The sequence below is a fragment of the Pseudophryne corroboree genome, chromosome 6, assembly GCF_028390025.1.
Source record: "Pseudophryne corroboree isolate aPseCor3 chromosome 6, aPseCor3.hap2, whole genome shotgun sequence".
In the NCBI taxonomy this organism is placed as follows: domain Eukaryota; kingdom Metazoa; phylum Chordata; class Amphibia; order Anura; family Myobatrachidae; genus Pseudophryne; species Pseudophryne corroboree.
In genome coordinates, this window is record NC_086449.1 from 65512879 (window position 1) to 65529504 (window position 16626).

Here is a 16626-nt window from a genome sequence, read left to right on the forward strand (position 1 = left end):
TTCTGTAATTTAAAATAACATAAATTATTTTAAATATAAGTTAATTTCTAATAGGTCTCATAAGGAGCAGAATTTCAGAAATGAAGATAGTGTGGAAAGGGACATTGTTCTCTGATCAAGCCAAATACAGACATATTTTTTCTTATAACTCCTAAGGATATTAAACATTTTTAATTGTCTGGAAAGAATAAATATTCAACAATTAATAACTTTCTCATCTAATACATTATGAGTCTCACAGGAGAGAAACCACATTTGTGTTCTGAGTGTGACAAAAGCTTTAGATATAAATCAGGGCTTCTCACACATCAGAGGAGTCACACAGGAGAGAAACCACATATGTGCTCTGAGTGTGATAAAAGCTTTACATGGAAATCAGAACTTCTCATACATCAAAGGATTCACACAGGAGAGAAACCATTTACATGTTCTGAATGTAGCAAATGTTTTTCCCAGAAGTCAACTCTGGTTGTACATCAGAGGAGTCACACAGGAGAGAAACTATTTAAATGCTCTGAATGCAGCCTGTGTTTTACTGAGAAACAACATCTTGTAAGACACCTGAGGATTCATACAGGACAGAAACCATTTACATGTTCTGAATGCAGCAAATGTTTTTCCCGTAAGTCACATTTTGTTACACATCAGAGAACTCACACAGGAGAGAAACCATTTACATGTTCTGAGTGTCGCATGTGTTTTACTGAGAATCAAGATCTTGTTAAACATCAGAGAATTCACACAGGAGAGAAACCATTTAAATGCTCTGAATGTAGCAAATGTTTTTCCCATAAGTCATCTCTTCTTATACATCAGAGGAATCACACAGGAGAGAGACCATTTGCATGCTCTGAATGCATCAAATGTTTTTCCTGTAAATCGCATCTTGTTAGACATCACAGGATACACACAGGATAGAAACTATTTAAATGCTGTGAATGCAGCAAGTGTTTCTCCAAAAAAACTATATTTATTCATCTTAGTCATCAGAGGATTCATACAGAGGAGAAACAGTTATCCTGGTCTCATTGTGGTAGAAAGTTGTTACACAGATGTTGAGATGTATATTTTATTACTGAGATTTAGTAAGATTACTAGTATATTTGGAATGGTGCACTATTAAATGAGGTAACTTGATACAATAAAAAGTAATTGAGAATAAAGAGTGAACTTGTTTTATTAATATGTAGTCTTAAAAACCATCAACAAAATTGACAACCGCATTGTAGCTGATTTCATAACAAAAAAATGAACTTGTTATCTACCTTTTCCACTATATTTGTGTATATATTGTACACTGGAAGGCAAGGCTTAATTCCTCTGGCATTGACACTCCTCCCATTTACCCTCAGGTGTTTTAATTAGCTTGGTTCCTGCATTTCAGATCACACATTGATAAGGGTACTATTTAGAGGTAAGTCTTGAATACATTTATAGAATGTGATAGTATTAGGAATGTTAGGGACCCATGTGATGAAGTCACCTGGCCATGGTACATAGGCCTTCATATTTGTGCAAATGTGTGCTAAGAAATTCGAATATACCCCATGTTAATTGTGAGAGTTTATTTAATTATTTTTACTATCAGTGTTCTTAGTTCTTAGAGTGTGCATCTGCATTTCTCTTCCTCCAGCATAGTATTAGAAGCCTCAGCATGATAGCACCTCTTGATATCTTTAGTAATAGGATGTGCAATCTAGGTCCCCCCCCTTTTAACACACCACACTACACTGCTCTGGACTCTCTGCACTGCAATCAGTTATATGGAACATGCAAGCAGTTTGGTGGCCACCCCTTCCCTCTCTTCCAGTCAGTTCCTCCTACTGCGAGATCCCTGCTCTCAGCTCTGTTACAGAGAGCTGGTGCCTTCTGTCACCAGCAGTGGCTGGAGCTCGAGCTCCATTCGTTCCCCCTGCATAAGGGAAGATACTAACATCAGGGGGAGGGGTATAGAAAGTCTTATTAGGTCAAATAGTAGTAGTGAGGAAGGCTGTATTAATTTTGATGGGGTGGAAAGGGAGGAGTTAAACAGTGGGTAAGAGTAATTCTAGAAAGGCACTTGTAAATATAGATAAGATACCATTAAAACAAACCATCAAGGAAAATACTAAGCTAAAATGTATGCTTGAGAATGCAAGAAGCCTATCAGGTAAAATGGGGGAATTGGAATGACTTGAATCAAAGTCTCAGTACGATATTATAGGTATTATGGAAACATGGTGGGATGACTCTCATGACTGGGTTGCATTTTTTGAGGGATATTCTCTTTTTAGGAGGGACATGACTACCAAAAGGGGAGGAGGGTATGTCTCTTTGCTAATCCATCTCTTAAATCATGCTTAACAGATATTATTTACAAGGGGACTGGAGATAATGTAAAGTTGCTATGGGTTGAGATCACAAGTAATGGCACAGAAGCAAAGAAACTAGTCACTGGCACATGCTACAAGCAACCAGATATTAGCATACATGATGAGGAACAACTCTCACAGCAAATAGAAAAAGCAGAGGGAATGGGGAACATCCTAGTGTTAGGGGACTTTAACTGTCCTGATATAAATTGGAGTAACGATTCATGTGTAAAAACTAGGAGCAACAGGTTCTTAAATACATTGAAGGATCAATTCTTGACTCAGATAGTCGAGGACACAACTAGAGGTAAAACTTTTCTGGACCTAGTTATTACCAATAATGTGCAAATTATATCAAACACTAAAGTTGGGGAGACCTAAAGAAACAGTGATCATTATATGATCACATTCAACATCAGTTTCAAGAAACATAGCTATAAGGGAGCAACCAAAACATTTAACTTTAGAAAAGCCAACTTCAATATGCTGAGATGGGCACTATATGACATTGACTGGAAAGTTTTGTTTCATGGCACAGACACATTGGACATGTGGGATGCTTTAAAGGGATTGCTTGAAAGCAATATTCACAAATTCATTCCCGTATGCAGTAAACCACGAGTACTAAACACATACCAATGTGGCTTAATCAGGAGGTCAAGGAAGCAATGGCTAATAAGAGGCGTGCTTTTAAAACTAATGGAGGGGAGGAGTCATTCGGTATTACAAGGAATGCAATAAAAGATGGAAAAAGTAACAAGAGCAGCTAAAATTGTCAACAAAATGCAATTCGCTATAGAGAGTAAAACTAATCCTAAAAAGTTTTATAAATATATAAACAGTAAAAGGTTGAAGAAGGAGAACATAGGACCATTAAAGATGAATTGGGAGCTTTGATAAACAATGACAAATTAAAAGCAAAAATATTGAACACATTGTTTTCCTCTGTATTCACCAGGGAGTATGAGCCGATGACAGTAGTGCATGATGACAGTGAAGGTAATGACTCTTGGCTTGATGCTTGTTTAATTGAGGAAGTAATCCTGGATAGACTAAGCAATGTAAAGATTAGTAAATCACCAGGCCCATCTGGTTTTCATCTGAGGGTTATTATGGAGCTTAGGTCACAGCTAGCAATACCTCTATACTTGATTTTTCCATAGTTCAATTAGATCAGGCATGGTACCAAAGGATTGGCGCATAGCTGAGGTAGTGCCTTTATTTAAAAAGGGAACTAAAAATAATCCTGGAAACTATAGACCAGTTAGTTTAACCTCTATAGTGGGTAAAATATTGGAAGGCATTTTGAGGGATAGCATAGAGGATCACCTACTGTTATGAGCCACGGCTGTGGCTCATTCCTGTTTTGCATTTTGGTTATGTATTTTATGTTATACTTCTGTTTCTGTTTCCCATGGGTGTCATGGGGTGTTCGGAGCCCACCCTTATGGAGAGGGTACTGTTATCAACCACAGGTAGTGGTTCATTTCTATTTTATGTTTATAGTTCTCTTGCAGGCCAGGATTTCCCTTTGTTCTGGTTTAGAAGATTCTTGTTTGCTACCGGTGGTGAGTCTGTGTAATTGCAGCCTGTTTCCATGTGTTTGACCTCACCTGTCTGCTAATTACATCTTGTCAGTTTGGAGTCGTGCAACAGGGCAGCTGCACAACATAATTAATTAGGGCTCTCTGTTATATTCTGGCTCAGTGCAATATACAGACGCCGGTGATAGTTCTTGAGTTCTGAGCTAGTTCCTGCCAGTTCCTGAGCTCCTGTCTAGCAGTGTCTGTCTAGCTGCTTCCAGTGTAGGTTCCAGTGTCGGTTCCAGTGTCGGTTCCAGTGTCTGATCCAGTGTCTGATCCCGTGTCCTGCCGTGAAGCGTTCGTGTCCAGAAGTCCTGTGGCTTTGTCTGTGCCTGTGTCTGGCTTCTTGGTGTCCACCGTTCTGTCATTCGGGATTCTGCCTGTCCTCCGGTTCTAAGAGCCTGTGTCGGCTACATTGGGGGTTCCTGTCCGTTTGCCAGTATTTGTACCGGTTCCGTGAGTAGCGGCTTTGCCGCATCCGTCGGCCAAGGCCGCTGTATTCTTTGGTTGTATTTGTTACTGGTGTTTTGCAGAGGGTTCTGCATATGCTGTCACCGCCGGTACACAACAGTATTGTGTCGGCGTGTGGACAGCATTTCCTTTGTTGTTCTTTTCCTTTGGCGGCGTGCCACACATATACTTAGTTTTAGGGTTGTTAGTAGCCCCTAGCCTTCTGTTTGCTTTAGTTACAGGTCCCCCTGTTATTATCCTGTCTCGGTTCACACCTTGTCTCACTCTTTGACCTGGGGGCATCGGAGTTGGGCAGACCTAATCCACCCTTAAAACGCGGCTGCCGTGGGCCCAAGAAACCATAGTCACGCAGGCGTGAACTGACCACACGGGTGAAACAATGCAGGTAGGCTGCTAGGGGCTATTTCCATACCACACCTTATTTCAGCGTCACGTTCTGGTGCTTTGGACTCACTACGCAACATCTCCCTTGTTCTGAGCACCAGGAACCTAACATTATCACCGGCCATACAACAAAAAAGAAACAAAGCTAAATGGTTGTTCTTTCTTTTTTGGTCCAGTGTCTTGTCTAGAATCCAGTCCTGTCTAGAATTCAGTGTGCAGAATCCAGCCCGGTGTTTAGAATCCAGTCCTGTCTAGAATTCAGTGTGCAGAATCCAGTCCGGTGTGCAGAATCCAGTCCGGTGTGCAGAATCCAGTCCGATGTGCAGAATCCAGTTTTGTCTTGTCTAGTTTAAAAAAATAAATAAAACAAATCTAGTCTAGTTTAGTCTTATCTTGTCTAGTTTAAAATCCTCCTATGCCAACTATGCAAGCCCTGCAGGCGTCTCTCTCAGCCCTGAACTCTGATTTCAGTGCTTTGAAACCTGAGCGACTGGAAATTTTGCAGCAATCCTTAAAAACCTTCTGACTAAAATTTTGCTTATCTTGCCGGAAGTCATTGAGAGTTCATCTACCTCTAAAGAGACTGTTGCTCACAATATGGTGACAAGAGAATCCTCAGGTTCAGTTGGAGAGAACATTTTTTAAAGTTTTCTGTGGCCCAGGCTCTCAGAAGAGGAGCGTCTGCATCGCAGAAACTTAGATTTATGCCTATATTGTGGGGATTTAGGCCACTATCTGCAGACCTGTGAGTTGCGCAAGCCAAAGTGTGGTGACAAGTCCTGCCCTCTGGCCAAGTTGAGTCAGGATACAAGACCAACTCCTGTCTCTACTGTGGCAGAGGTACTTGTCACACAACCCACACTAAAAAGCACTCTGTCCTAAAATTGGGGTCCTTGGGCTAGGGAGCCCCATTATAGATTCAGTAACCAAAGGAGAATGTTTCTCTCCTCTCTTGATTTTCCTGTTGAAGCAGAGTTGCAAACCCCTGGAGCGGTGCCCGATGCCCGGGGGGTCCTGGAGCGGGGCCCGATGCCCGGGGTCCTGGAGCGGGGCCCGATGCCCGGGGTCCTGGAGCGGTGCCCGATGCCCAGGGTCCTGGAGTGGTGCCGATGCCCAGGGTCCTGGAGCGGTGCCCGATGCCCAGGGTCCTGGAGCGGTGCCCGATGCCCAGGGTCCGGGAGCAGTGCCCGATGCCCAGGGTCCTGGAGCGGTGCCTGATGCCCAGGGTCCTGGAGCGGTGCCTGATGCCCAGGGTCCGGGAGCGGTGCCCGATGCCCAGGGTCCTGGAGCGGTGCCCGATGCCCAGAGTCTTGGTGCGGTGCCCGATGCCCAGAGTCTTGGTGCGGTGCCCGATGCCCAGAGTCTTCAGAGTCTTAGAGCGGTGCCCGATGTCCAGAGTCTTGGAGTGGTGCCCGATGCCCAGACTCCTGGAGCGGTGCCCAATGCCTAGACTCCTGGAGCGGTGCCCGATGCCCAGAGTACTGGAGCGGTACCCGATGTCCAGAGTCCTGGAGCGGTACCCGATGCTCTGGGTCATAGAGGGACATCGAATATTATAGCTCAGGTGTCAATACCAGAAGGGGTCTCAGAAGCTGTTACCCCAAGGAGGGACTTTAAAAGCGCAACTCCAGAGAAGGTGTCTAAAACCATAGTTCTAGAAGGGAACTCGAAAAGCAAAACCCCAGAAGGGATCTTTGAAGTAATATCCCCAAGTGGGGTCTTGAGAGACACAGCCCCAGAGAAGGGTCTAGAAGTTTCTTCCCCAGGAAAGGACTCAAGAGGCATAGTGTTAGTGGAGGTTCTGAAGGTTATAGCTTCAGCAAAAGTCCAGGAAGTCATAGTCTCGGGAGAAGTTTCGATAATTATCGACCCAGAGAGGGAGGCTGAAGGCCCGGTCCCAGAGAGGGAGGCTGAAGGCCCCGTCCCAGAGAGGGAGGCTGACGGCCCGGTCCCAGAGAGGGAGGCTGACGGCCCGGTCCCAGAGAGGGAGGCTGACGACCCGGTCCCAGAGAGGGAGGCTGACGGCCCGGTCCCAGAGAGGGAGGCTGACGGTCCGGTCCCAGAGAGGGAGGCTGATGGCCCGGTCCCAGAGAGGGAGGCTGATGGCCCGGTCCCAGTAAAAGAATCCGAGGTGCTGCCCCCAGCGGGGTTCCTGAAGGCCACTGCCCTAGCGGGGTTCCTGAAGGCCACTGCCCCAGTGGGGGTTCCGAGGGCCACTGCCCCAGCTGGGGTTCCGAGGGCCACTGCCCCAGGTGGGGTTCAGAAAGTCACTACCCCGGGTGGGGTTCCGAGGGCCACTGCCCCAGGTGGGGTAGTATACAACATAGTGTTTTAAGATTTCAAAAGATATTCACGTATCTTATATATATATATATATATATATATATATAAGATACGTGAATATCTTTTGAAATCTTGAAATACTATGTTGTATACTAAATTTACATGCACTAAAGATAATTTTTTTTAAATGTTGGTAAAATGGAGGTGCTCTATAGATCAGTCAACTGGTGGTTTCTGGTGGGATGCACCAACTTGTGGACCTGTGGGAGCCTCTTTTTCTAACTGCTATAGAAAAATGGTCCAACCTTCAAATCATCATAATCTTTTTGATCTAGCCAAAGATCATTCCTTCTGAAGGCAATAGATGCCTTTTGAAGACTTCTGTTTCTCTACATGGGTCTTGAGACATGCTGTCTCTTGTCTTTATCAAATTCTGTTGGATGACAACTTTCCCTTACTGCCAAACTTAATCAGGTTTGTCAAACAGAGCTGTGCATCACTTTAGATAAGCACAAATGGTATAAAATCCCTGGTTAGATCCTATCTGCAAGACCAACTACAGACTGGTATCAAACCTTCCTTTACTAGAAAAGCTATTGAGAAAGTGGTTGCAACTTAACTGATTTCCTCCATGAAAACACATTATATTTCTAATACAATCTAATCAGGATTTAGGAGCAGACATAGCAATGAAACAGCCTTGGTATGTGTGCTTGATGCTCTTCTGATGGCAAGAGACAGAGGTGACTGTTCAGTCTTAATTCTTCTGTTTCACTCAGCAGCATTTGAAACCATGGACCATGGAATTCTGATTGAGGGCCTGAAACATTTCTGTGGACTGGATGGCACAGTCTTTAGCTGGTTCAAATAATTTCTAGCCGGCAGGACACAGAGTGTTTCATCTGGAGAATGCACATTGGGAATGTTTCAGATGTGGTTGTTCTTGTTATTGTTGTTGCTATCTTTTGCATTACATACTGTAATTATGACTAAATGCTAATATGGGTTGAAGCTATCCTTTGCTGATACATCAACACCATCAATGCAAATCAGGTCATGTCGCCGATTCTGATTGCCACTGAAGATGTGCAGGCTGAGCAGCTCTCCTGGTATGCACTGGGCTCTCCAGTAGCTAGTATGATCACAGCTGCTAATTTATGCATGCCCAGAAAATGCCATCTAAATGGACATGGCATGTCTGCATTTGCCCAACCATTTCCCATTACCACCTCCAAATTCTGTCTTCCTCTCACTCACGTTGCAATAAATTCCTCATTGTGACCACCATCTCAATTCAACTGCGGCTGCAGAATGCACTGTAAGAAAACATTGCTCTATTTGTGTAGATTAGTCGCTGAATCAGGCCCATTGTCACAAGTGCCACTGCCATGTGGTGTTGCACAAGGTTCTACTCTATCCCACATGCTTTTTTCAGTATAGATGCTACCAACGGGTGAAATAATCAGACTTTAAGGCCTGGTCTACAACTGCTATGCAGATGATTCACAACTCTAACTGTCCTTTGCTCTTAGTACTGAAAACCCAATAACAACCGTAAATGGCTGTCTATCTGAGCTCCAGGAGTGGATGAGTGCCATTGGCTGTGACTGAATCCTGATAAAACCGAGGTCCTTATGATATGACATCAACATCAAAGGACAAGATTGCACCATAGCCAAACACATGGACTTAGACTTGGGGATCAGAATTACAAAACCAGGTCATTTGCAGAAGCTTTGCATTGTCGTGCCTTAACACGTAAACATCAGATATTAGCCACAATCAAACCCTTATTTTATCATCTGGGGAACATAATCAGAATCAAACACTTAATTCCTTCTGAAGATCTGCCAAAAGTCATACATGCATCTGTATCATCTCGATTAAGCTACTGCAATTCTCTATACCTTAGTTTTCTAGCAAATTAATTGCACTGCTACAGCTGATACAAAATGCAGCTGTCAGGCTGTTAACCAACCAGCTCCATTCCAGCTACATAACAGCCATTCTCTACACCCTTCACTGGCTGACTGTAAGATGGTAAATCAGTTTCAAGATTGGCTTACTGACTTTCAAAGCCCTTCTTGACCAGGTCCCAAGGTACCTGATGCACCTTCTGATTCCATACTGCCCCACTAGATTACTGCAATTTGCAGAGGAAGAACTATTGGCAGTACTAGAACCTTCTGGAATTCGTCTTGGGGTTGAGCTTTTAGCCATGTGGCTCAGACTCTATGGAACTCTCTTTATCCCCACTCTAAAATCCTTCAAAAACAGACTCAAGACTCTCCTGTTTATTTAATGACCCTTTAGTGTCTCCATGAGCTTTGCTGTATTTCATTGTCTCTGTACTTTATTATGTTCATTCTGTTAAGCACCTTGAGTACAGTTGGAGAAAGAGCGCTATATGAATAAAATAATAATAATAATAATAATTATTATTATTATTATTATTATCCACAGCTGGGGTTTGCTCTCTCAGCCTTGATGTTGCGCAAACATAATTGAAGGTTTTGAAATGATGGTAAAGGTAATATCCTTAACTGTAAATATCCTTAATGGTAAAGGTAATGGGAATCATTCTGAGTTGATCGCTCGCTGCCGATTTTCGCTTCGCAGCATTCAGGTGAAAAAACGGCGTTTATGTGCATGTGTATACTCCGCAATGTGCACGCGTGATGTACAGGTACAAAGCTCTTTGTGGTTGTGCTCATGTTCTAGTGAAGTTTACCTTTGCACTGGCGGCTGCAATAAGATTGAAAGGAAGCAGGCGTTACTGGGTGTCAACCTACCGTTTTCAGGGAGTGTTTGCAGAAACACAGGTGTGTCGGAAAAAATGCAGGCGTGGCTGGGTGTTCATTGGGCCGGTGTATGACGTCAAATCCGGACATGAATAGGCTGAAGTGATCACAAGCGCTGAGTAGGTTCCGAGCTACTCAGAAACTGCACAAACTGTTTTTGTAGAGCTTGGCTCCACATGCGATCGCACTTCTGCTAAGCTAAAATACACTCCCCAGTGGGCGGCGGCATAGTGTTTGCACGGCTGCTAAAACTAGCTAGCGAGCGATCAACTCGGAATGACCCCCAATATCCTTAATAAAATGTCCCCTCTAATTCCTTCTACCTGCTGACCCTGTTCTTTAGTTATAGGAATCCAATGTAATTATTTGGTTGTTTTGTCCCAATTTAAGGCCCTACTGAGGGGAACAAGTTGCCATTTTAACAGCATGGAAACACCACAATAACCCAATAACTCTCCACCCTTATGATCTGATATCACCCCAGTCTTGTGGATTTTCTCATGAATTAATGTGCATAGCAAAGTCAGATAATACAGCAAGTGTGGCATGTAGATTCAATTACTCGCTGGCATGAGAAAGTCACATAAAATTTAATCAGCCCTGTAAAAAGAAACCCAGTACCAAGAGGAGCTGCTAGAACTCTCTACTGGATAACCATTTATTTCCTCTACTAGTTCCAGCACCTGCATGAGCAGAGCAGCTTTGTATTTCTGAGATCAGTGCCACCATCAACACTAGCTCCAGCCCCATTTTATCATTTTTTCAAACCTTTTTGTCATTTGCTTGACTATATTATATGTTCTATTTAACCTATATTTTTTATAAGAATACATTTCCTTTTATAAAAATACAAATAAAGGTATGTTTTAAACCAGTGCCCTATACTAAGAAAATTCAATACTCTCTCTTTTTTGGTGTATACTAGTGTATTAGGTGTCAGTAGTAGTAACTCTTATTCCAAGAGACTGACAAATTAGATTTATAAATACATAATCATTTCAAGCAGTTTTCGGGGGGGGGGTTCCCCATACACATTGGTTATTACATTTCATTGGTGCAAAGATCAACTACAGATTAGCAAGGTTAGTTTATATAAAATACAAGTTACAATCACAGAATACACATTTCCTCAACTTGTAAACATATTGTTACTACAGTATATATTCAGTGAGGTTGAAAAGAGGCAAATTGCCCATCAGGTTCAACCTGTATTCTGCATTAATCTGTTCATATTATAATGATCCTGCTAAAGTAATGGTTTAGTACCAATTGACAGCTATGATTCTTACCACTCCCAGATAATGTAATGTCAATATGTTAAATGCTATAGCCCTGGATACATTTTCCAGTTAGAAATGTGTTCAATCCATTTTTAAATGCATGTACAGAGTCTGCCTTTATTACCTTCTCTGGCAGGGAGTTCCAAATCTTTATTGCCCTTAGCGTGAAGAATCCTTTCCTACATTGTTTATGGAATTTTCTCTCCTCTAGCCTTAGCAAGTGCCCACGCATCCTATACAGAGTTCTTTTAATAAACAAATCCACTGCTAGCTCTTTGTAATGATCCTTTGCATATTTGAAGATATTAATAATGTCTCCTCTTAGTTGCCTCTTTTCTAGTGTATACATATCTAACCTAGTAAGCCTTTCCTCATACTCCAGCGACTCTAACCTTTTATTTAATTTAGTATCTCTTCTTTGAACTCTTTCTAGTTCCCCAATATCTTTTTTATAATACGGTGCACAGAGCTGAACACAATATTCCAGGTGAGGATGTACCAATGATTTGTTCAGCGGCAGGATTACATCCTTGTCCCTTGTCTCAATGCTGTGTTTAATGCACGCAAGCACTTAACTTGCCATAGTTGCTGCAATTTGACATTGTGTACTGTTATTAAGCCTATTATCTATGAGCACCCCCAAATCGTTTTCCACCATAGTTACCCCTATATTTTCCCCATCTAGAGTGTAGGATGCAAGTGTGTTTTTTGTCACAAAATGCATAACTGCATTTTTCTATATTGAACCTCATATTCCATTTAGATGCCCAGGTTTCCAGTTTAACTAAGTTATTCTGTAGAGACTCCACATCGTCTTCTGAATTCATTACCTTACACAGTTTAGTATCGTCTGCAAAGATTAACACTGTGCTTTCCAAGCCTATTCCTAGATGATTGATAAATATAATGAATAGCAGTGGGCCAAGAACGGACCTTGTGGTAATCCGCTGACTACTGGTGCCCAGCTGGAAAACATCCCATTGACCACTACTCATTGTACTCTGTTATCCAGCTAATTACTTATCCATGTACAAATAGTATATCTTAGGCCAAGTTCCATGAATTTGTTGATCAGTCTCCTATGAGGCACTGTATCAAAGGCTTTTGTAAAATCTAAATACACCATGTCCACTACTTTTTCCTGGTCAAGATTCTCGCTTACTTCCTCGTAGAAGCTAATTCATTTGGTTTGACATGTTACTTACAAACCCATGCTGATTTTTGCTAATAAACTTAGTAGGCTGTAGGTGTTAGGTTCCTGGTGCTCAGAAGAAGGGAGATGTTGCGTAGTGAGTCCAGAGCACCAGAACATAACACTGAAATAAGGTGTGGTATGGAAATAGCCCCTAGCAGCCTACCTCCATTGTTTCACCCATGTGGTCAGTTCACGCCTGCATGACTATGCATAGCCCACGGCAGCTGCTTTTGAAGGGCGGATTAGGTCTGCCCAACTCCGATGCCCCCATGTCTTAGAGTGAAACAAGGCGTGAACCGAGACAGGATAATAACAAGAGGACCTCTAACTAAAGCAAACAGAAGGCTAGGGGCTACTAACAACCCTAAAACTAAGTATATGTGTGGCACGCGCCAAAGGAAAAGAACAACAAAGGAAATGCTGTCCACACGCCGACACAATACTGTTGTGTACCGGCAGTGACAGCATATGCAGAACCCTCTGCAAAACACCAGTAACAAATAAAACCAAAGAATACAGCGGCCTAGGCCGACGGACGCGGCAAAGCCGCTACTCACGAAACCGGTACAAATACTGGCAAACGGACAGGAACCCCCAATGTAGCCGACACAGGCTCTCAGAACCGGAGGACAGGCAGAATCCCGAACGACAGAACGGTGGACACCAAGAAGCCAGACACAGGCACAGACAAAGCCACAGGACTTCTGGACACAAACGCTTCACGGCAGGACACGGGATCAGACACTGGATCAGACACTGGAACCGACACTGGAACCGACACTGGAACTGACACTGGAACCTACACTGGAAGCAGCTAGACAGACACTGCTAGACAGGAGCTCAGGAACTGGCAGGAACTAGCTCAGAACTCAAGAACTATCACCGGCGTCTGTGTATTGCACTGAGCCAGAAAATAACAGAGAGCCCTAATTAATTATGTCGTGCAGCTGCCCTGTTGCACGACTCCAAACTGACAAGATGTAATTAGCAGACAGGTGAGGCCAAACACATGGAAACAGGCTGCAATTACACAGACTCACCAACGGCAGCAAACAAGAATCTTCTAAACCAGAACAAAGGGAAATCCTGGCCAGCAAGAGAACTATAAACATAAAATAGGAATGAACCACTACCTGTGGTTCATAACAGTACACTCTCCTTAAGGGTGGGCTCCGAACACCCCATGACACCCACGGGGAACAGAAACAGAAGTATAACATAAAATAGATAATCAAAATGCAAAACAGGAATGAGCCACAGCCGTGGCTCATAACAGTACCCCCCCTTGAGGAGGGGTCATTGGAACCCAAAATTCAGACTTTCAAAAACAAGGGATACAAAAAAAAACCTGACACACTGGTCTAACAGGCAAAAAAACAGAAACAAGCTGTGGAAACAGCTTGTAACAGTGCCCCCCCCCCCCCCTTGATGGTGGCCACTGGACACAAGACAAAAAAAATATTTTTTTTTATAACAAGGCAAGAGTCAATAATTATTTATTTTCTTATTATTATTTTTACAAAGTTCTTGAGGTCTGACCAAGGTAATTCCCCAAACATTGTCTGAACTGATGGTACCTCCCAGCAAGGCTGGGTTCAAATCAGAGATTGGTTTCTTAACCTTGGGAGCTTAACTTTCAGGCAAAGTACTACTATTAGAAGAAGACAGAAAAGCACATCCTGCAGTCAAAACAACGGGCTGAGACTCTTGTGCCGAGTTTACAGTATTTGGTGTACTCTCAGCTGATAAGACGGGTGAACTAGAGAAACCTGAACCAATTTCTTTGGAACCATATCTCTTAATAACTGCATCCCTGAATGCCGGGGGATCCTGAAGAATGGGATCTTCAGTTTTCATTAAATTGGATGCCCACTCAAAAGGCTACCCTCTAAAGGAATATATCAGATAGAGCACAAGGTTCTCTGAAGTGATGCCCAGAAATGGTCTAGACAACTTAATGATGTAATAGTGTTTGTAAAGCGCCAGAAATTGGACTAAGTCCCCATCAAAGATTATAGCTGTTGAGATATCAACAGAGTCAGGATCTGCTTCCTTCCCATCTGACTGACTAGAGTGCTTTGCTAGGACCTGGTCACTATTGACCTTACTCGAGGCTGAGACTTTCTGAACCCTACCTATGGAATATATATATATATATATATATTCCATAGTACTGACAATATAATAAAGTTATTATAAAATCTCAAACTGGTATACCAAACCTTGACTAAAGTATTGATACCATTTAATATGGATAAACTGTCTTGTAAGAAAATATCTTTAAAAAAAATATATGTTTCAAACCAGTGCACTACACCAAGAAATCTGCTAAACTCTCTCTTGTGTGTTGTATACTAGTATATTAGGAGTTAGTAGTAGATACTTTTATACCATGATAGTGACAATTTATATTTACAAAAGAATAATCATATCAGGTAACATTAGGGAGTTTCATCATACATGTTGTTTATTTCATTACACTGGTACAGAGGATCAACTACAAATGTGTCTCCTCTCCGGTCTTTAACAAGACTGATTTATATAACCAGAGGTTTTTTTTTTATTCCACACAAGGCCTATTATGTGAACAGGACTCTAAACGCCCCCATCCACTAGCGATTTTTATCTCTGCAAAGAGTTGGATCCTTTTTTCCTGCAATCTGGCCGTCAGTTTCCCGGGAACCCTGTAATTGCGATTTGCTTCTTGAGTGTATTTTTTACATGTGATTTTAATCTCATGTGATCTAACATATGCACTGTGATGTGTACCTATTTCCGTGCGATTGAGATAAATATAACGGTCAGCCCATGTGATCTGTTACTGTGAAGCGAGGCACACAGGAACGCTCCTCACATCGTAATCACACAAAAAGGACATGCGATGTGACACTTTTCATGCAATCCGTCTCAGCAATTTTTCTCAATTGCATAAAAAGAGCCCATATCGCACTCGTGGATGGGGGCCTTAACAGGGTTATATGTCCACTCACCGACAATTAAACAAATTTAGCAGCAATATGCTGTGTGTTGTGCGGTCGGTGGTGCACCCTAAGTCATTTAATCATAATTATATGCTAAAGAGGAAAAGAAAAACTCTTTGACGAGGTACTCTTATATAATAAATAAAACTTAGCTTTTAATAGACTATTATAAAATGTATCAATTCATAGGTAGAAAGTAAATGGTCATGTGTGAGAAAAAGTATGTGATTTAAATATTACACTTACACCCTTCAAATAGGGTGTGTATAGAATTTAAGAAAGATGACTTGAATAAGCCAAGGCGAATTTTTTTTAAATATTATATCAAATGGTGCAGTCTGTGTTAACCTGATGTTTCTAAATTCTTAATTCACAGACTATTGGTCACCAATCGGGTAAGGCAAAGTGTGTTTACAAAAAGCTTTTTGAAGTGTCTCATTCACAATTCCTTGGAATATACCTGAGATAAAAAAAACAACTTTTGTTGCCTTTGTCATCAGTAATCACTCTCTGCTCAAAAGATAACAGAAGTGTCACCATTTAAGCTTTTTATTCAGAATGGCATTTATCAGAATCTTCATCTCATTTTAGAAGCAAATCAGTGATAGGCCTGGTCATAACCTGGATGGGAGACCCCCTAAGAATACCAGGTGCAGTAACTTAAATATGTTTAAAAGCAGAAGTAAGAAATTCCACATCTTATTTGAGAGAATTCTAGATCTCTTTTCTTCTTTCGTTCTTTTTTTTTTACCTGAACGAGCAATAATCACTTAGTTTACACCTAACTGTGCTATCTATATTTGATAGCATCTTTAATGATATTGCTCTGGATATGAAAGAAAGGTCTTCTCTTTGTATTAATTTGTCTCAATGCCTGTACAAAATTCAGGGATCATTACACTGATTTATCATTGAATGGTTAAATTACTATAGGGTAACATACTGCATGTTCCGAGCATTCTGCTAAATGCCATTATGAATAAAAAGTCTAAATGGTGACACTTCTGTTACCTCTGAGCAGAGAGTGATTACTGATGACAAAGGCAACAAAAGGTTTTATATTTATTTAAATCACATACTTTTTCTCACACACAACCATTTACTTTCTGCCTATGAATTTATACATTTTATAATAGACTATTAAAAGCTAGGTTTTTTTCTAGAAGAGTGCCCCATCAAAGAGTCTTTCTTTTCCTATTTTGCATATAATCATGATTAACTGACTTTGGGTGCCCCACCGACCGCACAATTCACAGCATATTGCTGTTAAATTTGTTTAATATTCGGTAAGTGAACA

At 41.8% G+C, this 16626-nt stretch overlaps 1 pseudogene; it reads left to right on the forward strand.

The window, feature by feature from the left end:
* Nucleotides 1-228: 228 nt before the first annotated feature.
* LOC134934280 (zinc finger protein 567-like) overlaps nucleotides 229-16626 on the forward strand; it is a 72483-nt pseudogene continuing 56085 nt past the window's right edge.